We start from the raw sequence: 24,954 nt of genomic DNA on the forward strand, positions 1-24,954 counted from the left end.
CCAAGGGACAAGGGAAATATCAGTCTACTGTCTAAGAGTACAGAGGACTATCCGGGGACTGATAGTGTGAAGCAGAAATCCTTTGAGTACAAATGACTTCCTCTTCCCTTGCCTGGGTCCATGAGCCTTAACATGGGCGAGGGTTCTTCTCTGCTTAAGTTTCTGCTTCATGTTCTATACCCTTGATTCCCTTGCTTCTCCAATACCTATGATAGGTAACAGGCCACTAAAATATTCTAGTCCCACTACCTAAAAACAGATTGGATTTTTGTCTTTAAGTTCTGATTCCAATATTCCTAGGGAAGACCTCTGTTTCATTCAAATTGGACCAAATGACCACCTGTGGAAGATTAACTATATTCAATGGACAGAGTCACACTGTATTAACAATAGGATGATCAAATAGCCTCCCCAAATGGGCGTGACAATAACTATGTAGTTTTTGAAATACTGTTTATTGAGCCACAAATAGGGTTTTATTATAATTATACTGTTTTAAAAAAAAAATCTTACTCAGAACTATCCCAAGAAAATTTTCTTTCCACAAGAATGAGATGATTTAAATCCATCTACAATAAAGCAAAATAGAAAATTACTTCCTTATGTCAATTATCAGAACATTAAAAAAATAACATAGGGTTTTAGGACCAAATAAGAGTAGGTACTCAGTAAATATTTGACAGATAAAGAGATGAAGGAGACTTGAGGATTTCAATGACCTTTTATTGCTCTGAGATGCTAACTAGAGAAATTCTACAACTGTTATTAAACCCTCTATTTGAGTAGGTCTGGATTCAGACCACAGCTCAGCTACCCTGAGAATCTGTGAGCATTTCAGAGATCCTTGGAGGAGAGATGACATCTCTTTGAAACATTCCCTGTGACCAACTGAGCGAGACAGGGACTTCTTGGTATCAGAGATAACCACGCTTCTCTTGCCAGCAGTGCTTCCTCAAGGACTTCCATCCTGCAATCCACTGGTTTAAATAACCTTCCTAAGGGGTCAGGCACCACCTCTGCCTCTAACTCTTTCTGCATCTCTCATAAATAAGTAAAATATTTTTAAAAATATTCTCTCTATAGATCTTGAAGGACAGAAAGAAAATTCTGCTAAATCGTGGTTATCGATTTAGATATTCTGATTTAAATTTTTTTGTTGACAAATAAAAATACTTCTTTTTTAAAGATTTTATTTATTTATTCATGAGAATATACAGAGAGGAGAGAGAGAGAGAGAGAGAGAGAGAGAGAGAGAGGCAGAGACACATGCAGAGGGAGAAGCAGGCTCCATGCAGGGAACCTGATGTGGGACACAATCCTGGGTCTCCGGGATCATGCTCTGGGCTGAAGGCGGTGCTAAACCACTGAGACACCTAGGCTGCCCAAAAATACTTCAGATACAATACTTTTAGAGGTCCTATTTTTTTTTCCTACATGCAAAGTACCTTACGCTGAGAAATGACTCTAAAACACAAAATTCCATAAAGATACTGCTATGATCTCTTGAAGATTTTTCCAAACTTGGATGTCCTAAAATAATGGGCCTTCTTAATTCCATTCTTTTTTAGTGTAGAGTATATATTTATTCATCTAAAAACAAATCCACTAAAATACTCTTCCCAATACTGGATTAAAATCAAAGAAGGGAGGGGGACTAGATTCTTAAAAAAACAACAGAAATAACAAAAAATCCAAAGAAACCCCAATATCATAAAACAAAGAAAAGCTGTGAAAATGTTCAATGTTCCACATTAAAGGAAACTAAAGGGATAAGCCCAATGACAACAAAGTGTAACATATGACTCTGAAGAGCAGATTTTGTACTAGGTGAGGAAAACGCTCTCAAGAAGGTTATTAGATAAACTGACAAACTTGGAACATGCCCGGGGATTATTCTACAGATATAAATTTATATATCAGTAGAGAGTTATACAAGAGAGTATCACTGATCTTAGGAAATACATAATATTTAGGGTGAAGGGTTACAATGTAGGAACAAACTTTGAAAAGCGTTAAGATAGAAGAAGGGGAAGGGACAAGAAAATTGGTGAGGCAAAAATGGGAAAAATAATGTGAGGAAAGGGTATATGGGTTTTTGTGTGTGTGACAGTTTTATTTTAGCAACTTTTCTAAGTTTGAAGCTTTTTCAAAATTAAAGTTCAAAAAATTATATTTTACTCCAATCAACACATTGTATAATGTAGGTACAGCACTTGAAAATTAAGTCTCCTATGGTGCTTGAGCTCTCACGATCTCAGTTAAGAATTTCTCTTTTCCTTTGTAGAATTGTCATTCTGATCATCTGTGTGATTTAGTCACATGCCCAGGGCTGAGAAGTTGGTTCACTGCCTGGGCATCTCACTGGCTGCTGGATGTGGTCAGGGCAGAAGTCAATGTATCTAGTGGAGTCCTCCAAACCCATCTTGGCTTATTTTAATACAACTCCTCATGATGCCTCAAAACAAGTAGGAGATCCTGGACAAATGGCTGAAGCTGAAGATGTAGCAGTTGTGAACAGGACTGACTCAAACCAAAAGGATGTGCGGATGCTGTAATTAACAGAGAGACCCCTGTGAAAGCCATGTGGAAAGATGCAGAGTGAATCGACTCCTGGAAGAGGGATGATGGGTAAACAATACCAGTGACTCTCCTACTGGTGATAGAGGCACAGTAGAAATGAGAAGTCAAAACATCAGTGTTAACTAGTCACATTGGAGAAAGGAGTTCCAAATAGAGTGAGGCTATTTTGACAGTTGGGGGTCAGTAGAACTTGATATTTGAAACAACTGCTGGCAGTTCATATGCATTCTTTTTAGAAGTCTAAAAATACCGTGTTGGCCCTGTCAGAAACAGATGAAAGATGACAACTTATAGTTTGTTGCTACCAATAGTGTAAGTCCTTTATATTTCTATCTTTGTGACATTCAGTTTCATTTCTTTGTGTGTATGTGTGTAGGGGGTGGAGATTGTATAACCTCAATAAGCTGTCAGGTGTCAAATGTAGAAAAGTCTCCATTTCTTCTTCTGGAAAGATGAAAGATCACTTAGAATATGGCCTCAATTATACATTGTAAAATGTTATCTATTTGCCCTCGATTATGCAACAGTTAGAAGAGTGCCTGATATAAATTTCATTCCCAGTCAGGGAAGAGAATTTTAAGATAGCTATATCCTACCTGGAAAACATGGTCTGTCTGTTTTGGGTGATGTCATCTGCCTAATGAAGAAAAGATAATTCGAAAACATAACAGAAACAATGTCCTTTTCTATTTGTTACTCCCAAAATGACTAGTATCAGAGCCTTTTTGCTTTCTTCATCCTGTGCCAATTTCAATGATTTTTGTGCTTTTTCTCTGCCAGACACTATAGTGTTTTTACATTTATTTTCTTATTTTATCCTTATTCTTATTTAACAGATGAGCAAAATGACACTAAATGGTAAACATTAACTCCCTTCCATCTCAGTTAATGAGAAACAAGTGTTGGCAGAGCACGGACTGGTTTCAAGTTGAGTGACTCTAAGTCCTAGGTTCAAAACCATAATAAAATTCTGCTTTCCAGTGAGCAATGGCCTTTATTCCTACATCAGCAATTTTCCTTTTGAAAAATGCATTTAAGAGACCTCATTTACCCTTTGCCAATCATCAAAAATACACTGTGATTCTCTACAGGTGTCTTTCACATGTTTGTAACTCTATAGATTTGAATAATACCTTAAGAGCCCGATGTCATTAGAAATGAGTTTATTTCCAATGCATTCTACTCTTGAGGAAACTAAATGTAAGATAATGATTTTAGGTATTAAGTTGAAAGCTGTCTTTATACCCAATTTCTAACCATCTGTCTATATGTATCTTTTGGAAATCCTATTTTACTTCTATTTGAGTAGCTTCCAATATTTTAAGGCAGTTATATTTTGTGCTATTTTGTTCTCTGTAAAAAACTTTTCAGATCATTGGTTGTTTACTTGGCTCCAATGAACAAAACTTATCCCCCCCCCCACCCCACGCCCCTGGAAGGTAGAGATGAGGCCAACACTTTTAAAGGGTCCACTTTTCCAGGATCAGACTTGTGGTTTTTCTTCGATCTCCAAACCTCTCCAGATTTCACCCCAAGTTGATCTCACTGGCTCTATTTATCATGAGTTAGAACATCACTGGCAGAGCAAGCACACCTTTAGGAATCAGTGTGCTGCCTTGGTTCGCATTCCAACCACTGTGAGTGAATGATTCTGGGGCTGCTGGACTGGAGCAGAAGGCCCATCCCTCCTGCATCTTCCCCTTTATTTCATGCAACAATCCTCTCAAGTAGATGTTACCACTCCCATTAAATAAGAAAACAGCCTACAATAAGCCCTGAATAAAAGTTCCTCCCCTTTCTTTTTCCCATTCTAACCTGCAGTTGAGAGCAATTATGCAAATGGCCAACACCATGGAATCCAAGACTCAATACCAGTTCTTTGGATTCCAAAACCTCTTTACTTTCTATGAGATACACTTTTTCAACTCTGAATCATTTTCTTGAATGAAGTCATACGTGAAGCTCAATGTCTAAAAAAGGTGAATATGCCATTTAACAGTAAATAATGCTGAGTTCTGAGTTAGATTTAAAACGTTTACTCACTCCAAAATCAATTAACAAGACAATGAGGCTTCTTGGATGCTGAATACAAGCTTTTAGTTTGTGGCTATAAATATTATTTATAGTCATAGCATATCAACATATCAAATTTCTTTTCTATGTTTTACATATGTGCCTACAGATAATGTTTCAATTAAACTGATTCAGTAGCTTCAAAGTGGAAGAGGAGCACAATTTTGTTCAAAGTGCAGTCATTAAGACTGAGAAGTACTCACATTGCTTATCCTTGAGTCATGGGAGGGGCCAGAGGGGTTCTGCAATCATACTGCTGGTTTTCAAATATTAACTCTTCTAAGAGACTGGCCTTGGGCAAATGACTTAAAACCCACTTTCTTATCAGTAAAAAAAATCAGTAAAACCCCACTTTCTTATCAGTAAAATGTTAGAGCTTCAAAGATATTAGCTATTGTTTTTAGGTAGAAATATTATGTAATATATTATAATATAGAAGTTGTACAAACTATAAATAATATATAAAAGTAATGTCATGATGATTAAAATCTGAAACATTCTTGCCTGCAGACTATTACATAGTATGGACTTGTTCTACAAGCAGATCTTACTTGAACCTTTTTAGGCATTGAGTAGCCTGAAGAATGGGAATGGTCGATGTGATATTCCATTTTATTAGCACAACCATTCCTTGAACTGAAATTTCAAAAGGGCCAGTCCTGAGCTATAAACCTCTCAATAAATAACACACTTATAACAAGTCCAAACATGTTCCCGGTAGGGTCGTTGAAGCTTTTTCCCAAAATTGAGTTAAAAATCAAAGTGCAAGGCAACCCCTATGTTAATATGCATTATGACATGAACTACTTTTTTTACAGGTTTAATATGGATTACTATGTTATATAGAGAAGTTTAAATCAGACGCTTTGTGGGACATCTTAAGTATTTGTAGAATACTGTTGGAAAATCTCTGATCGTGATATATATTGAGGCTAGAATGTTTCCTTATTAGCTGATCAATATTTCTTCCAAAATTCACATATGCTTGCCTTTTTTTTTTCTTTTTGTCACCAACAGGCTCTATCTACTTGTTTTAACCAGATATGTCATCAAACTTTTCTAAGCCTATTTTCTCATGGTAAAAACAGATATTAATGGTGCTCTAAAGATTAAGTGAAATAATATTTATAATGTACTTACCAAGTCCCTACAACATGGTAAGTATTCATTAAATAACACCTATTGTCGTTACTGCTACTGTTTTTCTTATATTACATATGTTTATGTGTTTTGAAGTGCATACATTAGAAACATTATTCTAAGAAGTAAATTAGAAAGGTCTCCACAACTCTGTTGACTCTCCAGAAGCAAATATAATTGATTTTACTAGCTTCAAACTCAACTTTCACATATTAAGGGAGCCAATTGTGGGGAAACAACTGGCTTCAATTATATGTATGCAGATGGTTTTATAATTCAGAATACTGCCCATGTGGGAGAATTTGGTAGGTGAATAAAATAAGAACTTTAATGACATGATCGCTTTTTATGTGACCACAGATTTAACTAATTTAAAATGCTTGGTGCTTGGTAGATTGAAGAGAGTGCCTGGTTTGAATCTGAATCAATTTTGCTGCAATGGAAAAGCATAGAGCAAACAACCTCCAAGGAGAAATACAAAATCCCCCTCGAAATTTATTTTTACCTGTTATACAAGTAACCTTTACTGGTAATAGGCTCTTCTTTCTCTTTGAAACCATGTTACTTTAAATACTTCAAGATTGCTATTGGTCTGCTAAAAAATATATTCCTAAATAATAGCCTAGAAAATAATTCAATTACAACATACTTTAATATAATCAGTTTATACAAAAACACACACATTAGAATAGACAATCTGTCTCATTAACATTCAGCAGACATCTCGCTCAGCTGGAACTGAACTTATTTCAGACTCACACATACCAAAATCTCAGATAGATTACAAGTATATGGGTATGCACAAAATTAATTAAAATACACTTTATAAGTGGTTAAGGTGCTAAAAGATTATTTCGGTGAGTGCATCTGCATATTTTTATGTCATACTGTGTCATTGCCTTTTCAAATTTGAGTAAATTACAGTTTTGCAAACCATAATTACATTGGCTCATGCTTGATGGTTATGCTTTGTAATACTGAGCCAATATTAATCAAGATTTCCTAAATTTATATCTCATTCCCTGTATGTCATGTTACTGCTTATGTGCTTTGGATAATTATACTCATCTATTGCTTTTATTATGTGGTTGGATACCACTCCCTTAGTCCCATAGCTTTCATCCAATTTAGAGTATTCAGACCAGAGTTTCAAATACCCTTTCTTTTTTTTTTTTCCTTTTGGCCAATACTTGTTACTGAGTGATACTTTAACCTTTCTGTCCACAATCCTACCTACTCATCAAAAACAGATTGCATTTTGTTGCAGAAGAAAGATGTGTTCAATACAACTTTGCCAAGAAGATGGTTATTGATATGTCTTTGAAGGGTAGCTGTATTGCTTATATACCACTGGGGACTAGAGAAGTGAGACCTAAATTGCTTGTGGTACCAAGCAAAAGCAAAGTGGTTTCTTTGCAATTTAAAAATCTGAAATAAAGTAGTCTCTATGCCTTTTGCACATTTCAAAAAAGAGTTTTTAGTAAAAAAGTGGTCCTTGGAAATAGCCTAAAGAATAAAACATGTGAATTATGGGAAATACTGTCTACAAGTACCCTGAAATACATTAGGGTCATAGTCTTAAGAATGTCATTAGATTTAAAACTAACACAGTAAAATAATTTATAGTTGCTTTGCAAATCTTTTTCAGTTCCTGTAAAGTTATCTTTGCAAGTACCAATGCATACTTAAAATCTTTAGAAAGGCTATAGTAGTTCTCTGTGAAATTTTTTATTTCAGAGAGATTTCATTTGATGGCTTTTACCAACTTGGGCATGTCTCGTTTGATATCTAAGAAAGCCACGTGGAAGTCTGTGGTTAATGCAAAGGGAAGTGAGTGACTTGTAGACATAGTAGGAACTACTTAAAAAAAAATCTTTTTTTTAAAGATTTGATTTATTCATGAGACACACACACAGACAGAGACATAAGCAGAGGGAGAAGCAGGCTCCCTGTGGAGAACCCGATGCAGGACTCAGTCCCAGGACCCTGGGATCATGGCCTGAGCCTAAGGCAGACGCTCAACTACTGAGCCACCCAGGCACCCCCACAATAGGAACTTATTAAAAGTTTGTTGAAAACATATATACATATAACAGTTACATATAAATGAAGCTTCACATGGGGTACAACTGAAATGCAAGAACATGTCCCTTTATGCTGTCCAGTGAGAAAGGTCAACTTCAAAATATGTGTTTGCTAACGGCAATTAGAGAAAATTTTCTTTTGGTGGCCCAGTGTGAGATATAAATACAGTTTTTCTAAGGCTTTCCTGAACAGATTTCTTGTTAAGGTTGAAAACCATTCTTGGCATTTTTTATTTCTTCATGATCCCTAATTTAAAAATTGCCCCTCAAATTTGAGTGTGTTTAGTGTGAATCAATTCAAACTGTTTATTTCCAACATTAAAGATTTGTTTTCCTTTCTTACTCTGCTCTTCTCAATAAAGTTCTTCTCTTAACTTAGCACATGGTATCTGAGATTCTTCACGTTATTCTCATCATTACTGTCATCAATGTGAACATAAATGCTTATGGGGAACCTATCTATCTTCACATTTTAGTCCTTTGTGCTACATACATGAGAAGATACAACGTTCATATGCTCAGCCCTGAAAGAATTTCCCTTTTCATGAGATGGTGGGAGGGTTATGTTCTTAAATGCTACTCTTGCCTCCAGATTCTTCCCCTCTCACACAACCTTCTAGAATCTCAACAGACACAAACATGCAAATTCCCAGTAACTTGACAAAATGATATAAATTTATAAATCTCTTCAATCCCCTTTCCACATCTCAATGCAGACATGGAGAAATGCAAAAGAACCCAGCAGGGGATAAAATCAAGGTGGTCTTTAAGACTGAACTTTAAATGCACTGCCAATGGGAGAGAACTGAAGTCTCACTAATTGCATGTGCTTGCAGACCACCTCTGTCCACTCAATGGATGATAACTAAGCTATGCAAATAAAAAAAATGAGAATGTCAAGTAATCCATACACACTTGTATTTCAGGAGAGAGTGAATTTAAGCTGGAGATAAAAATTAGGGTGTTAGCAGCATTTTGTTGGTATTTAAATACATTAGAGTGGGTGACATTATAAAGAGGAGGCCTAGGATTGAGCTCCAGAACACTACAGCATGCAGAGAACAAAACAATGAATAGGAGCCAGCAAGATGGATTAGGAAGGAACTGCCAAAGAAGTATGTGGAAAATAAAGAGAGTGTGTATCCTTGAACCCAAGGAAATAACATTTCAAGGAGGGTGTGATTAGCTGGTTAAGGAATCACATGGCATGAAAACTGAGAATGCTTGTTAGATTTAGCAATATGGTTATCTTTGGCAAAATAAGAGCAGTTTTATGGCTTGATGGGGGAAAATATTTATAGTGTGGGCTTAAGAGAGACTAGAATAAAAGAAATTGGATATACCCAGTATAAATAAATATTACACATCTTATTGTGAAGGTAAAAAGAAACGGAGTAAACATACAGAGCTTTACACTGTGTTCCAACTTAAGGTGTTACCAATTTAAGATAATATGTTAACATATCTTAAATTGGCGGTTGTATGTAAGCCTCATAGTAACCACAAAGCAAAAACCTATAGTAGATACACTAAAGAGAATGAGAAGGGAATCTAAAGATACACTAAAGAAAGTTATCAAACCACAAAGAAAAAAAAGGAAGAGAAGAAAGGAATAGAGGTGAAGTGTCAAACATCCAGAAGACAATTAATAAAGTGGCAATAACTATATAATTATTAGTAATTATTAAAATGTACTAAATCCAGGGCATCTGGGTAGCTTAGTGGACTAAGCATCTGCCTTCAGTTCAGGTCATAATCTCAGAGTCCTGGGATCAAGCCCCTCATTGGGCTCCTTGCACAGTGAGGAGCCTGCTTCTCCTTCTCCCTTTGCCTCTCCCCCCAACTCATGCTCTCTCAACTAACTAACTAACTAACTAACTAACTAACTAACTAACTAACTAACTCTTCCAGTCAAAAAACAGAGTGGCCAAATGGATGAGAAAAAAGACCCACCTACATGCTGCTTACAAGAGACTCAATTCAGATCTGAAATTCAGATCTCAATTGACACACATCTGAAAGTGGAGGCATGGAAAAGATGTTCCACGCAAATGGAAACCAAAAGATAGCTGGGGTAGCAATATTGGTATCACACACACACACACAAAAGGGCTTTAAAACAAAGACTATATTAAGAGACAGAGAAGGGCATTATATAATGATAAGGGGGTCAAATCCAACAAAAGGATTTAATATTTGCAAATAATTAGGCACTTGAAACAGGACCCCCCAAATATAGAAAGCAAACATTAACAGATGAAAGGGAGAAATAAGACAGCAATAATACAATAATAGAGGACTTAAAAACCTCTCCTTAAATCAATGGATAAATCATCCAGACAGAAACTCAATAGAGAAATATAAGCCTTAAACGACACATTACACCAGATGGACTTAACAGACATATACTGAACATTCCATCTAAAAGAATACACATTCGTCATAATGCACCTGAAATATCTCAAAGATAGATCATATGTTAGGACACAAAACAAGAATTAATTAAAGAAGATTGGAATCCTACCAAGCATCTTCAACCACAATGGTATTAAATCAAATATCATTTACAAGAAGAAAATTGGAAAATTCACAAATATGTACACATTAAACCACATGCTACTGAACAACTAATATGACAAGGAAGAGATTCAAAGAGAAATAAAACATACCCTCAAACATATGAAAATGGAAATAGAACATAACAAAATTTATGCAATGCAGTTAAGAGCAAATCTAAAAGGGAAAATTACAGTGATATCTACATCAAGAAAAAAGATGTCAAACACCTCAAGTAATAAAACTAACAACACCAAAAACCCAAAGGTAGTAGAAATAAGGAAATAACAGAGACCAGAGCAGAAATAAATGAAAGAGAGACTAAAAAGCCAATGAAACCAAAAGTGTATTTAGAAAGATAAAATTGGTCTTTCAGTAAACTCACCAAGAATAAAACAAAACTCAAGTAAAATAATCAATGAGAATGGAGATAATACAACACATACCACAGAAATGTAAAGGATCATAAGACACTAGTATGAACAGTTATACATCAACAAACTGGATAACCTAGAAGAAATGGATAAATTTCTAGAAATATATAACCTCCCAAGACTGAATCATAAAGAAATAGACCATTTAGTAATAAGGAGATGAAATTAGTAATAATAAAATTTCCCAACAAAGTTAACAGGACCAGATGGCTTCACTGGAAAATTCTAGCAAACATTCAAAGAAGAATTAATAGCACTCATCCCAAAATATAGAAAAGGAGAGAACACTTCCAAATTCATTTTACAAGGCCACAATTATTTTGATACCAAAATTGGTAAAGACATCACAAAAGAAAAAAAAAAAAAGATCCCAACATTCCTGATGAACATAGATGAAAAAATCCCCACCAAAATATTGGCAAAGTGAATTGAAAAAAACACTGAGAAGATCTTACACCATAATCAAGTAGGATTTATTCCAGGAATGCAAGGATTGTGCAACATCCTTAAATCAATCACTGTGATGGACCACATTCACAAAATGAAGGCTAAGAATCATATGATCATTTCAATAGATGCAGAATAAACATTGGACAAAATTCAAAATTCAATTTTGATAAACATTCTCATCAAAGCAGATGCAGAGGAAATACGCCTCAACATAATAAAGATCAGAAGTGACAAGCTCACATGTAATATCCTTAAAGCTGAAAGGATGAAACCTTTTCTTCAAGAACAGAAACAAGACAAGGATGCCCACTTTGGTCACTTTTATTAAATACAGTATGGTAACTGCTAACCTGAGCAATTAGGTATGGAAAAGAAACAAAAGGCAACCAAACTGGGAAGTGAGAAGTAAATCTGTCACTATTTGCAGATGATACACTATATGCAGAAAACTCCAAAGATTGCACCAAAAATCTGTTGGAACTATTATAAAAATATACTAAAGTTATAAAATACACTATCAATATACATAAGTTGTGTTTCTGTACACTAATATTGAATATCAGAAAAATAAATTAAGAAAACAATCCCATTTGCAGGTATATCAAGAATAATAAAATGTCTAGGAATAAATTTAGCCAGAAGGTGAAAGACCTGTACACTGAAAAATATATAACATTGATTTAAAAATGAAGAAACTAATAAATGCAAAGATATTTTGTGCTCTTAGAGGTATTGATATTGTTATAATGTTCCTATTATCTATCAGCGATCCACAAATACAATGCAATCCTTATTAAAATACCAATGGCATTTTTCACAGAACTAGAACAAATGATCCAAAAATGTATGTGGAACCACAACAGACCATGAAAAGCAAAAGCAATCTTAAGAACAGCAAAGCTTGATGCCTGGGTGGCTCAGCGGCTGGGCACCTGCCTTTGGCTCAGGTCGTGATCCCAGGATCCGGGATTGAGTCCCACATCAGGGTCCCTGCAAGGAGCCTGCTTCTCCCTCTGCCTGTGTGCCTCTCTGTCTGTGTCTCTCATGAATAAATAAATCTTAAAAAAAAAAAAAAAGAACAGCAAAGCTGGAGGCACCCCACTTCATGATTCCAAACTATTTCAAAGCAATAGTAATCAAAAGAGTATGATACTGGGCTAAGAATAGACACATAGATCAATGGAATAGAAGCAAGATCCCAGTAATAAATCCTTCATATGTGGTCAACTAGTTTATGACAAAGGAGTCAAGAATATACAATAGGAAAGGACAGTCTTCAATAAATGGTGTTGGGAAAATTGGACAGCCACAGGCCAAAGAATGAAACTGGACCACTATCTTATACCACACACAAAAACTGATTCAAAATGGATGAAATACTTGAGCTTAAGACTTAAACGTTAACATTCCTGGAAAAAAAGCATAGGCAGTGAGCTCCTTGATGTCTGTCTTGTCCATGACCTGATTTTGGATCTGATTCCAAAACACAAAGGCAACAAAAGCAAAAATAAGCAAGTGGGATGTTATCAAACTAAAAATCTTCTGCATAGAGAAGGAAGCCATGAACAAAATGAAGAGGCAACCTATTGAATAGTAGAAAATATTTAGAAATAATATATCTGATAAGGGACTAATACCCAAAATGTATGAAAAATTCATACAACTCAATAGCAAAAAAATGATTTAGAAAAAATGGGCAGAGGAACTTAATAGACCTTTTTCCAAAGACAACCTACAGCTGGCAACAAGCACATAGAAAGATGCTAAATGTCACTAACCTTCAGGGAAATGCGAATCAAAATCACAATGAGAGATCACCTCGCATCTGTCAGAATGGCTAGTATCAAAAAGATTAGAAATAACAAGTGCTGGCAAGGATTCTTATTGCACTGATGGTGCACTGATGTGCAATGATGAAATGTGAATTGGTACAGCCACTATGGAAGACAATATGGAGTTTCCTCAAAAATTAAAAACAGGACTACCATAAGATCCACCAATTTCATTTCTGGGTATTTGTCCAAAGAAAATTAAAACACTAAACCAAAAATATATTGACCCCCATGTTAATTCCAACATTATTTATAATAGCTAAGACATGGAAATAGTCTAAGCATCTACTGATGGATGCATGGATAAAAAAATACGGTATAGGTAGGTATACAAAAGACTCTTTTCATTCACAAAAAGGACTAAAACCTTGCCTTTTGTGACCACATTTACAGACTTATGGACATTATGCTAAGTGAAGACAAAGACAAATTACCATAGGACCTCATTTATATGTAGAAGTGCAAACAAGCACAAACAGCAAGCTCAGAGATAGAGAGATTAGAATTGGTGGCTGCCAGAGGATGGGGGGAGAGGTGAAATGGGCACAGGTGTCAACAGGTACAACTTCCAATTGCAAAATAAAGAACGAAAAATAAAATCTATAAAATAAAGAATTTTCTATATGGCATGTTTGAAAATTGCTAGGAGAATAGATCATAGAATAAGTCCTCACCACAAGAAAAAAATTTTTTTAAAGATTTTATTTATTTATTCATGAGAGATACAGAGAGAGAGAGAGGCAGAGACACAGGCAGAGGGAGAAGCAGGCTCCATGCAGGGAGCCCAATGTGGGACTCGATCCCAGGTCTCCAGGATCACGTCCTGCCAAAGGCTGTGCTAAACCGCTAAGCCACCCGGGCTGCCCCCAATTTTTTATTTTTAACTAAGTATGATGACAGATGTTAACAAGACTTACTGTGGTGATCACTTTACAATGTATACAGATATCGAATCATGTTGTAGCCATATCCAAACAGCCATATCCAAACATTACATGTCAATTTTATCTCAAAAAAAGAAGAAAAGAAAAAAATGGAGACATCCAGCACAAACACACACACAAAAATTCAAATTTTATTTTCAAGGTAAGGAGACAAATGAAGGGAGTGATAGGTGGCAGGGAGTGGGGATTGAGGTTTATAGACAAACTGCTCTTTAAATGGGAAAACGACTTACATATTTGATTGCTATTGGCAGAAATTTGGAAGAAAGACAGAAAAAACCTAATAATTGCTTCAGTCATCTTCTTGAACATAGAGGGGATGGGAGGTGCACAAGTTTTGGGATGGGGTGAGCAAGGAGTAGAGACACTTGATCTATATTTGTAGGAGTGACCATCAAATGGGTATAAATGTCAGTAGGTGGGAGACTACTTCTGTCACCATCCTCTGGGATAACCATCACTTTTGCAAGTCATGAAAATCCTGAGTCTACCTTTGCTCTCTTGATCGATATTACCAATACTATTCTTAGAAACCAGATTAATTATACAAGTCATCATCTTCTTTCAGTAGACTCTGGGTGTACCCACATTTCTCTATAAGCCAAAAGCACATTGCTGATGGTTATCTTCCTTGATACACAGAGACCACCCCCACTCTGTCTTTATTCACAGGTGTGTTATAATTTTTCCAGAAGGTTTGGTTAGCCAAAGTAGGACCATCTATTAAGTAAAATATTAAATACTAGTACACTAGTAACTACTATTTGTATAGTGCTGTGTGGTTCCCATGACATTTCCTATACTTTACCTTATTTACTCTTTGAAAACATCTGAATTGTGGACTTTTTTTTACTGTTACCATTTCATAGGTTAGGAAACTAATATAAAGTGGCATAGCCAAGATAAACACCAAACAACCAACCAAACAAAACCTATGAAGTGGTGAATCCAAAGATTCAAACTCAGATATTTCGATTTCAACAGTATCCAAATATACTGCACATGGGGTCTCCATCTCCTAATTCTCATTTACCTGTGAAAGCATTGGAATTTAAAAGTTTTTCAACTTAAGGGAGGAAACAGACAATTTCCTTGTGGGAGAAAGTGTCAGCCTTTAACAAGTTTACCAAGTTTAAGAGTGACATTGACATTGGGTGTGAGAGCGGGAACTATGGGAAACTGGTAGATTTTTTTGCCCAAATAGACTGCAATGTGTTTCTGAGGCTTTTTGTTGTTTTTATCATATCACAATCGTTTTAAAATAATGATGATTATAGCAATCTCCAGTAATGGTGTCATTGTGTATTTTATGACTGTATGTATATATATGTATTTATATGTATATTACATATTACTGTAAATTCTAACAGTAGTAGGATGATAGAGATTGTTGGCATTTGACTTGATCAAGGTCAAGGGTAGATGTGACCTAACCTGTGGTAGGTGAAGCTTACAACTGAAGTCCTCTTAGTACATGGCTTCGATTCTAATCACAGAAAAGGAAGCATGTTTTGTTGAAATTGGTGCTGAAATTAGGAATTCCACACGCCAGCATGCACTCGCTGCAGAACTGGAGTAAAGAGACCAGAATCAATAGGGTGAGGGCTCATAGCAAAGTCTGCAGGACACAGATTTTGGGTCACCTTTTTCTAACTTCCCTCTGGTCCTGAGCTGTGGGCATGGCTATCTAATTACTTGCAACTGGATACTCAACTCTTTGAGGCCAAAAGAAAAATATAAAATTTACAGTAATTTTTCTGCCAGTAAAAATTAAGGGAAGTACCCAATTTATTAGGTAAGAGCTAATTTACCATGCATATTTAAACAATCTATCATTTGCACTTATTTTTTTAAGGTCTTTCCCAACAGGATGGAGCTGGCACTTGATTTCTGATCCTTGTTTTTAAAGGTGGGTATAGTCATTCTTTATTTCTCTTTAAGTCATCAAGAAGCCAGGCACTCCTGGCTCCTATGTCCTTTTCCTCTGCCACAGGTGATGCACCACCAGTGTTGTATAGATCACTTCTGCCACAAAAAGGAACCAAGGCACCAGTGAATTGTAGTGGCTTTTAAAAAAGAGTTGGAAAAAAAAATCAATAATAAATTATCTTCCTATACAGCAGTTTAGGTTCTTTGCACGTCCCCTCTGACATGTAGATGTAGTTATAAATTGATTTAGTTGGGGACCGTAAAGAATCTCACTTGCTCTGGACTGCCTAGTGAATGTGCATTAGCAAAATAAAAATAACGCACCTTGTCAGGGGGCCTTTCTAGGAGCAGTGGAACCCACCAAGGTTGTTTTTTTTTTTCTTTCTTTCTTTCTTTCTTTCTTTCTTTTTTTTTTTTTTTTTTTTTAATACTTTAATGAGCTGGGCCCTGGCTTCCATGGGGAGACACAGCAAGTGGAGTGCTTCATAATTTACTGCTGTAAAATGATCAGGATTCATGTTGTCTATAAAACATGAAAAACATTCTTCATTCCTCACCAATTAGATCATAGTTACAACTCACAGTTCCTTTGAGCTTAAAAGAAAAAACTTAACTGCTAGACATAAATGAAGGCTGTGGTTAAATTAAACCCTTCAACAGCCCAAACAGGCTTGAAAGAAATGCCTTCTGGATGTTATTAACACGCATATTTAAGTGCTATTTTTAAATTTTAACTGCAAGCCATAGCTAGCACAAATGTTTAGAATAGCTATTCTGGCATCACAGTGTTGCTTTCACATTTTTTTCATCTTTACAATGTTTTCCGATAATTATCTCACCTTTTATTGTTTTAAAAAATTTTGCAGAGATAAGAAATTGCTTTGTGGCAGTAAGTGTACTCTCTTGCTTTGTGGCAGTAAATGTATTTGAGGAAGCCAAAAGTAATTTATGGCAAAGTCGCTGTGTAGTAAAAAGTTCAATGATCACATCAAGAGGATCACGTTTCAATCTTCCATGAGTATTCTAAGATTTGCCACAATTGAGAATTTGAACCCAGTAAATTTTTAGATGTTTTATTTGTTCATAAATACTGAAAAATACATTGAAGAATTTAAATATAACTATAAGAAAGACAATAAAAGTGAACCCCTACCAAACAATGTCAAATCTGGGTAAATTTCTCCTGTGTGTATGTGTGTGTGTGAGATCGAGAGAGAGAATTTGACTTTCCATATTGTCTATTTGACAGCAAATACATTTTCTTATGACAGTATATACATCTAGAAACATGATATATTAGTTTTCCACGGCTTCTCCAACAAAATACCACAGCCTAAGTTCCCTCAACAACAGAAATTTATTTTCCGAGGTATGGAAACTCAAAGTCCCACATCAAGGAGTTGGTAGGTTTGGTTTCTCCTGAGGCCTCTCTCCTTGGCTTGTAGATGACCACCTCGTCTCTATGTTTCCACATGGCCTTTTCTCTTTTAAAAACCTATTCCTGATATCTCTTCTGCTCCTCACAGGAACATCAATTCTATCTGGTTAGGGTCTCACCCTGATGATCTCGTTTAACCTTGATTATCTCTTTAAAGGTCCTATCTGCAAATAGGGTCACCTTGGGGGTTAAGATTTGAATATATGATTTTGTGGAAGACACATTTTAATTGGTAAGACAGGACCTTAAAAGTTCACATTTTATTTTATCCTCCAGATACTGTATACTTTTATAATTCTCCTGGTTTCAACAATTTGAATTTCAGATAGATTCTGCTATCAAATTGTCATACTCTTATCTACACCTCACATATGAAAGAAATACATGTGCATTTTCAAACATCTTTGATAACTTCAACAGAAATTATTAGAAGTAAATTATTTGATTGAAAGAACATTTTAAGCCCCTGCCTCCTCCCACCATGTGAATATACATGTATATACACATAATGCTTTTGTTTTCCACGAAATTTTTACCTATGCCAATGTCTTATAGGTACCATTTTACATTTTCTTCTAGAAAACCTATAGTTCTTGCTTTTATGTATAGACCTGTGATCCATCTTGAGTTAAGCTTTGTTATGAGATACTGAGATTCATTTTTTTTTTCTCACAAATATATCCTGGTGTTGCAGCATCAACTGTTCAAAAATTTTCTTTTCTCTATTATATGGACTTGGTGCCTTGATTGAAGTTCATTTGACTGGACATGAATGGGTCTTTTTCTTGACCCAACAGTGTTTCATTTGTCCTTATTTCCATCCTTATTTCTACTGTCTTGATTACTTAAAATTTTATAGTAAATTTGAAATCAAGTAATACAAATCCTGCAAATTTCTTCTATAAGATTTTGATGACTCTAACTCCTTTATATTTCCTTTTAGTTTTTAGTATCAACTCATCAATTTCTTTTAAAAATTTGCATTTTGATTGGTGGTAAATCTACATGTCAACTTTGGGATAATGAACATCTTACTATTTAGTCTGCTACTTCATATGTTTTTTTCTCAACTTATTTAGGTCTTCTTTCATTTCTCTCAGCAATGTTATGTAAGTATTCAACATATAGAAATTGCACATATAGTGATCATTTCTAGGTGATGTTATGATGCTATAATGTTTTCTCGATTGCATTATCCAATTGTTTGTTGCTAAAATTTAGAAATAAAATAGAATTTTGTATATTTACTTGTATACTGTGCCCTTGATAAATTCATTGACTATTTCTACTGGCTTTTTGTTGTCTGATTTTATAGGGTTCTTTACATACACAATCATAGTATCTGTCATGCTAACAATTTTCTTTCTTTATGCTATTTATCCCTTTTCTTGGCATATTGCATTGGCAAGATCTCCATGTGACACTGACATTATGAAAATGACTATTTTTGTTTTGCTTCCAATTTTAGTAAAAGAAGTATTCAGTATTTTCACTATTCAGTATCATTTTAGCTGTAGGCTTTTCAGTTAAAAATGCTTTTCAGCATTTAGCTGTAGGCTTTTCTAGATGTGTATACTGTCATAACTAAAAGGCTTTTAGTTACCTTTTATAAACTCTAAGAAGTTTGATTCTATACTTAGTTTACTAAGAATATATCTTAAAATTATGGTTGCGTGCTCAAATCATTTTTTCTCTATCTATATTAAATGTTCTAATCATATATTTTTTCTTTTTTATGCTCTTAACATGGTGAATTGCATGGACAGATTTTCTCATGTGAAAATTTTTCTCATGCTTTGCTGGGATAAATGTCATGACGTGTTATCCTTTTTACATATGACTGTATTTGATTTGCTCATATTTTGCTAAGAATTTTTGTATATGTTTATAAGGGATACCAGTCTATAATTTTTTCATAATGTCTTCATTAGATTTTACAGCTCAATGGGATGTCTGGGTGGCTCAGCGGTTTAGCACCTGCCTTCAGCTCAGGGCATGATCCTGGAGTCCCAGGATCAAATCCCACATCCAGCTCCCTTCATGGAGTCTGCTTCACCCTCTGCCTATGTCTCTGCCTCTCTCTCCTTCTCTCTCTCTCCCTCTCTTTGTCTCTCATGAATAAGTCAAATCTTAAAAAAAAAAAAAAAGAAAAGATTTTACAGCTCAAGTTGTACAGTCCTCAAACATGAGTTGGGAAATGCTTTGTGTTTCTCTAAATTCTGAAAATAAGTTGGGCAGTTTAGTATTTTTATTTTTTAAAATTTTAACAGAATTTACTTGTTTTTCAATTACAGGATTTCTTCTTGAGAAGGTGTTTCATTTCCTTATGAGATATAGAGCCTTTTAGATTTTTTTCTTCTTGTGTCAGTTTTGAGAAGTATTTTTCAAGGAAGAAGTCCATTTCACCTAAGCTGTTAAATTTATTGGCATGGTAATGTTTTTAAAAAGTCCCCTTACTATACTTAAAAAAAAAAAAAACATAATATCTGGAATCATGTGCTTCTATCAGTTACTCAGAGGGGCGAGCAAGATCTACAGCTATGATTGGACACTGGACACGGGTTACTCCATTTTTTCTGTCTTTTTGTTTGTTTCAGGTTACTTTGAACCTCAGCTCTAAGATGGTCACATTTTATTGGTGAACTGAGCTTTTATCATTATGGAATGTTCATTATCTCTGATAATCCTCTTTTTTTCTTTAAAGATTTTCATTTATTTATTCATGAGAGACACAGAGAGAGAGGCAGAGATATAGGCAGAGGAAGAAGCAGGCTTCCTGTGAGGACCCAATGTGGGATTCAATCCCAGGACCCTGGGATCACATCCTGAGGCTAAGGCAGATGCTCCACCACCGTGCCACCTAGGCGTCCCTCTGATAATCCTTCTTGTCTAGAAACCTACACTGTGAGTAGGTTTAAATTAAATTGTTAACACTACCTTTTTTATGCTTTGAGTTTGCATAGTCTTTTTACTGCTTTACTTTCAAACTTTGCCTTTAAATATTATTATAGATACTTGTAAATAACTTGATAACTGATTCATCCAGTTAATGCTGAATTTTAATCATATACTAGTTAGTAAATATTATCAACCTCTAGAAAAGGTCATCCCCCTTCTTTTGTCATACTGCTAATGTAGACAGATAAATTCATATAACCTACAGTTGAATTTGGGTGAGATTGTGTGATAGTTTTAGATAAATTTAGTATGACCTCAAATGGTTTGAAGGTGAAACTAAAATTTTCACTTTAACGATGCTTGCAATCTGGGCATTAGCCAGATTTTAGATATCTCTTAATGTTTTACATCCTAAATGCCAGTTTTTTCTCTGTTTTACAACCTGGTTGACAGCTTTGTGGTTCACCAAGGAGTTTCTTTTTTCCTCTCCAGTCCTTACCGGCTTTCTAGGTTTTTAAAGACTTTGTTCAACCTATTCCTCTGCCTCCAGCATTCGGAACATACTGCCTTACCCATCAGTGAAAGTCCAGGGTACCTTTGAGAGATTTTATTCCTTCTTTTGCCCTAATCTCAACCTTTGGCAGGCCACTGCTGGGTACTTGTGAACATCAGAAGGGCCTGGTCAGTGGAGACTTCTGTTTCCCCTGCCTTATACCCTGCCTCCAGCAAGCCATAGCAGTGAATCCCCTAATTGATTTAGAAGAATTTTCTCAACTCTCCTTTTCCCTTACAAGCTTCAACATACCTTTCCCATGCACTCATTTAGGCCTTTACGAAATAGGCCTAGATGTAGGTTTGTTTTATGACTGAGAATCCTTAGTACTGTAATCCGTCTTGTCTGCCCCCAAGACCATTAAAAGTTAATTAAAATTTCAACAGGCTTATTCCTTTGGCTGTGGTGGTTTTCTTCTCTTCCCACTGCTCCAACAACACTTAAAATATCCATAGGTCTTTCTCCCCTGGATGAGCCCAATGCTTTTAAAATTTAGTTCATTTAGTTATCTTTGTGCCTTAAGCTCTGATTTTTTTTAAAAAACCAAACTGTATCTTGCCCACCTATCCAGCTTGTATTCTCATTGCTAGGAGAGAAGCAACAGTGTTTTGTGGCTTTCCATATCTTAATTGGTAATGCAGGGTCCCTACTGGAATTCTTGCAAAATATAGTTCAGCTAATTAATCATTTGGCAAAACTGGTAACTCAACATAACCAAATTTGCCATCCTGAAATACACCCTATTTCTCTATTTAATGTTTATATACTTTTACACAGTTCCCACTTTCAAATATTTACCCAGAGAAACAATTCTTAACTGTGTTTTAAGTTGAAAACATTTGAATACATGAGAAACCATTAGCCAGGGTAAGCGAAAACTCCCAGTCAGAAATAAAAGGAGGGACATTATAACAAATGCCTTAGAAATAAAAAAAGATCATAAAAGACAACTATGAATAATTATATGCCAGCCAACAGGATAACTTAGTAGGTAGATCCCAAGAAACATACAACCCATAAAGACTAAACCATGAAGGCATCATAAGTCTGAATAGATCTATAACTAACATGGAGATTGAACCCAAACCTCTCAAATTAAAAACAAAGAACAAAAAACCAACTAACCCAAGACCAGCTGGCTTCCGTGGTAAATTTTACCAAACAAAGAGGAATTAACATCAATTTTACTCTAATTCTTCAAAAATATTTATCACTTCCAATGTCATTTTATGAGGCCAACAGCAACTGAGACCAAATCCATACAAAGATACCAGAAGAACAGAAAAACACAGGATAGTGCCCTTGATGAATATAGATGCAAAAATCCTCAACAAAATAATAGCAAATCAAATTCAACAGCCGACTAAAAGAATCATATACCACAGCCAACCAGGATTTATCTCTAGTATGTAAAAATGGCTCAACATACAAAAATCATCTAATGTGATACTCCATATTAGTAGAATGAAGGACTGAAATAATATGGTCATTTCAAGAGATGCAAAAAAAAAAGAATTTTGATAAAATCCAACACCTTTCATAATAAAAACTCTCCAACTCAGAAGAGATGAAAACTACCTCAACATAATAAGATATCCTACCACTAACATTGCACTCATGATGAGAACTTAAAACATTTGCTCACAGATCAGGAACAAGGCTCAGATGCCCAGTCCCATAACTTCTATTCAACATAGTACTGGAAGTCCTAGCCAGACAAATTAGGAAAAACAAAAGAAAGAAGGAAAATGCATACTCAAATTGCAGTGGAAGAAGTAAAATTGTCCATTTGCAGATTACATGATCTTCATATGGAAAACCCTCGATACTCTATCTAAAAACTGTGAGAAATAATAAATTCCGTAAAGTTGCAGTGTTACAAAATCAACATACCAAAATAAGTTATGTTTTTATACACTAATAATGAATTGTCTAAAAGGGAAATTAGGAAGATGATTACATTTACAATAGCTCTAGTAAATAAATACTTAGGAGCAAACTTGACCAAGGAGGTCAAAGACTTACCGACTGACAACTACAAAAATATTGATTTGTGAAATTAAACAAGACAGACCTGACACCCTAAAAATCTTTGAAGAGAGCACAGGCAGTAATTTTTCTGACTTTGGTCATAGCAACATTTTTCTAGATATGTCTCTGGAGGCAAGGGAGATATAAGCAAAAATGAACTAAAGCACAGCAAGGAAAACAATTAACAAAACTACTACTAAAAGACAACCTGCTGAGTGGAGGAAGGTATTTGCAAAAAACGTATCCAAGAAAGGGTTAGTATCCAAAATATATAAAGTGCTTACGCAACTCAACACTCCAAAAATAAATAAATCCAATTAAACATTGGGAAGAAGAAATTAACAGACATTTCTCCAAAGATGTCATCCATCCAGACGGCCAACAGACATATGAAAAGATGTTCAGCATCACTACTTATCAGGAAATTGCACATCATACAATGAGATACCCACCTCACACCTGTCAGAATGGCTAAAACCAGCAACACAAGAAATAACAAGTGTTGATGAGGATGTGGAGAAAGGGAAACCCTTGTGAACTGTTAGTGGGAATGAAAACTGCTGCAGTTATTGTGGAGGACTGTATGGAGATTCCTCAAAAACTTAAAAATAAAACCTCTCTACAATCCAGGAATGTACTACAGGATATTTACCCAAACTATAAAAAAACACTGATTCAAAAGAATATGTACACTCTATGTTTATAGCCACATTATCTAAATTGCCAAATTATGGAAGAAGTCCAAGTATCCATCAACAGATGAATGGATAAAGAAGATGTCATATACATACACAATGGAATATTACCCATAAAAAGTGACATCTTGCTATTTGCAACAACATGGATGGATCTAGAGAGTACAATGTTAAGTGAATTAAGTCAGTCAGATAAAGACAAATACCATATGATTTCACTCTTATGTGGAATTTAAGAAACAAAATAAATAAGCAAAGGGGAATAAAGAGAGAGAGACAGACCAAGAAGAGATTCTTAACTACAGAGAACAAACTGGTGGTTACCAGAGAGGAGGTGGGTGGGGGAGGATGAGTGAAATATGTGATGGGGATTTAAAGAGTCACTTACTATGGTGGGCAGAGTAATGTATAGAATTGTTGAATCACTAGATTGTACATGTGAAACTAATATAACACTGTATGTTAATGTAAAGGAAATAAAAAGAAAAACAAAAATGAAACAACACCAGGCTGAGAATGGGATTGCACTTTCAGACCCAGGAAAGATTAAAATAGAAGTAAAATAAAATCAATATGTTAACCTGATATGTTAATTAGATGCAATATGTGAATTCAGAAAATAATTTTCAAATTTAATCCAAATGCATTATAAATATTATAATGTAATAAATTTCATAGCCACATCTTCAAAAATATTAAGACACAAATGGAAAGACAACCCATGTTTATGAATTGGAAGAACTCATATTCCTATTGAAAATAATCTACAGATTCAATACAATCCCCATCAAAATCCTAATGCCATATTTCACAAAAACAGGAAAATAAATTCTGGAAGTCACAAAAAGAAAAACCATGAGTAGCCAAATCAATCTGGAAAAAGGAGAACAAACCTAGAGACATCAGAGTTCCTTTCAACATATGTTACAAAGCTAGAGCCATCACATTTCCTGCTTCCAAATTCTATTACAAAGCTACAGTAATCAAAACGATTTGGAACTGGCATAAAGATACAAAGACCAATGGACCGCAAAAGAGAGCCCAGACATAAATCTAAGCATATATGGTCAACAGAGCTCTGACAAGGGTGCCAAAAATGCACAATGAGGGAAGAACAGTCTCTTTGACAAAATAGTGCTGGGAAAATCAGACAGCCACCAGCAAAAGAATGAAGCTTTTATACAAAAGTCAATTCAAAATGGATTAAAGACTTAAACATATGACCTGGAACTGTTAAAATCTTGAAAAATCAACATAATGGAGGAGACTCATGACAGTGGTCTTGCCAGTGCTTTCAAGTAGAGGACACCAAAACAG

At 35.2% G+C, this 24,954-nt stretch overlaps 1 long non-coding RNA gene across 5 annotated transcripts in view; it reads left to right on the plus strand.

The window, feature by feature from the left end:
* The first annotated feature begins 2,562 nt into the window (after nucleotides 1-2,562).
* LOC112650297 (uncharacterized) overlaps nucleotides 2,563-24,954 on the plus strand; it is a 104,395-nt gene continuing 82,003 nt past the window's right edge. Inside the window, exons 1-4 of one of the 5 annotated variants that reach the window (XR_007413932.1) lie at nucleotides 2,563-2,892; nucleotides 5,671-5,810; nucleotides 15,949-16,002; nucleotides 20,165-20,364. This is a non-coding gene — a long non-coding RNA (uncharacterized LOC112650297). Of the gene's footprint in view, nucleotides 2,893-4,401; nucleotides 4,560-5,670; nucleotides 5,811-15,948; nucleotides 16,003-20,164; nucleotides 20,365-24,954 lie in introns of all 5 variants that reach the window. The other 4 variants (XR_007413931.1, XR_003130087.3, XR_007413929.1 and 1 more) reach the window with 4 other exon arrangements.

Source organism: Canis lupus, chromosome 11, assembly GCF_003254725.2.
Source record: "Canis lupus dingo isolate Sandy chromosome 11, ASM325472v2, whole genome shotgun sequence".
In the NCBI taxonomy this organism is placed as follows: Eukaryota; Metazoa; Chordata; class Mammalia; order Carnivora; family Canidae; genus Canis; species Canis lupus.